At 24.5% G+C, this 2331-nt stretch overlaps 1 non-coding gene across 1 annotated transcript; it reads left to right on the forward strand.

Annotated features, from left to right (window-relative positions):
- Positions 1–954: 954 nt before the first annotated feature.
- On the forward strand, positions 955–1026 carry Trnaa-ugc. Its single transcript has one exon. It is a non-coding gene; the product is annotated as a tRNA-Ala (tRNA).
- Positions 1027–2331: the final 1305 nt, after the last annotated feature.

Here is a 2331-nt window from a genome sequence, read left to right on the forward strand (position 1 = left end):
AGTTTAATCAGAACTGTTAAATTTTTTTTGGCAGTTTTGTACGATGATAATGTTCATTGTGTTTTTTATTCAGGGTCTTAAGAAATATCCTAAAAGTTAGACCTACAAAGATGCCAATAATAGCAAGCAATAACTAGGTATTTGTAAAGTTCTAAAAAAATAGTACAATCTTATAAGATCTTATATAGAGTATTAATATATTAATACTTTCGGTTTAAAATAGCAAAACCTGCACATTAAATATAGCTCTGAGACTCTAAAGAAACTAAACCTAATACTTAATGGAAATTACTGTCACAAAATTTTATTAAAGACACTATTTTGATAATTATATAAATATAAAAGCAATATTTTTCAGAAAAACAAACTGAAAGTTGTTTTTTTGAACTTAAATCTAAACAATAAAATGAATAATTTTTTAGAGCTCAAATTAAATTTTTATTTCACAAATGTAAAATATATGATTCAATAATAATTCACATAAAAACTTCTTTAAAATAATAAATATAATCGCAAATAAATTGTTTTTGCTTAATAAATTAATTATTTTCTTGCAAAAGTCTATAATGGATTGTACCAAAATTTCAAAGTTTTATTAAAGGTTGGGAAATTTTAAAAGTTTATGCAACCTGCCCTAAGGCAAACTGGACTTACACTACAGATTGCAATTACTAAACCAGAAATATTGAGAACTTTTATAATAAACTGTTCGAAAAAAAACCGAAAGGTTAAAACTTTGTTGACCGTTATTTACAAAAAAAAAAATTTTTTTAAAGACCAAATACATATGATTACTAATAGAGTGTTGAATACGAAGTATTTGTATCAAACAGTGGACCGAACATTCAATAAGAAAAAAACTGGAGCATTTCGTCACCGATACATTCTTGTTCTTGTTTTTGTAATTATTTGTCTACTCGCGCAGATACAAAAATTACATATATAAAAGCATGTGGGGATGTAGCTCAGTGGTAGAGCGTTCGCTTTGCATGTGAAAGGCCCCGGGTTCGATCCCCGGCATCTCCAAATATTTTTATTAATTATCATAAATAATAATTTTATTTATAACATATTTTAATATATCGATGTGTAATACTTGGTCAACAAGCTAATAAAATATACTTTTGATTTCTCACAATTTCACATTCATCAAGTAATCACTTTCAAAGAAGACAAAAATCATTTTTATAAAACTAGACCTACGTACTAGGGTTTATACAAAAACCGACATTTCAGAAAACCGGTTTTCGAATTTTCATTTTACTAAAAAGCCGGTTTTAACCGGTTTTCGAATATTATATAGAAAATAAATTTTTGCTCGAATATTCTGTAATTTATCGGCAAATTTTGTGTAATTTAGAGTAGTATTTGACTGAATTTATTTATTGTTCAATTTTATAGATAGTAAACAAAATTATTTTAATTTTAATCAGTAGAACTAAAAAATAATAGTTTATCTTGATTAAATTACTTTGAAAATAATTATTCGTTATTTATGCATCATTTTCACATATAATAATGAAAATATTTTTATGATAGTGAAAGGAAAGTATTCGAATAAATAAAAATAATACATTTTTAAATAAAAAAAAATCATTAAATTAAAAAAATAAAGATATATTAGATACATGTTGATACATAATTGTTAATATCAATTTTAGTTTTAAAAACAATTAAGCTAAACGTTTATTTCTGTTCCGAGCAATTTTAATTAATTAATTTTAAATATTTTAATTATTTTTTGTTTAATAAAATACGATTTAAAAAAAACTGAGAACGTATATTGAATTGCTACTTAGACGTGTCCTTTGTTTACTCACAAAATTTCCTGAAATAGAAAAAACTTTCATACTTGCGACCAAATTATGCTTAATTGTTTTGAAAGCCTGATATAATAATTCTAAGTTTTTTGTTCTTTAGTTTGTGGCTTCTAGAGTTTAAAACTTTTTTTTTTAAGTTTGAGTAGAGGAAATTATTTCTTCAAGAAGAAGTTACACTGATTTAAATTAATATATACACTGGTATAAAAATCTCAATTATTATATACAAAACCTTTCTGGGAACCATTGCAGACTGATAAGATATCAAATGCTATTGAAACGATAAGATTTCAAGAATCAAAACGCTTTCATCTATCTTTTATATTTGGCGATATTTGTCATTTTCCATTTATACAGTAAAAACCGACTTTTTTCACTAAAAAAAACGGTTTTCGAATTCCATAATTTTCGTTAAAAACCGTTTTTAAAACCGGTTTTTAAAAACCGACAAACCCTACTACGTACATGTATGATTATATTAATTACATAAAGTATATATTTATATCCATAA

The sequence above is a fragment of the Ctenocephalides felis genome, unplaced genomic scaffold (genome assembly GCF_003426905.1).
Source record: "Ctenocephalides felis isolate EL2017-DRISC unplaced genomic scaffold, ASM342690v1 CF-g0.4_SCAFFOLD_03572, whole genome shotgun sequence".
Lineage (NCBI taxonomy): Eukaryota > Metazoa > Arthropoda > Insecta > Siphonaptera > Pulicidae > Ctenocephalides > Ctenocephalides felis.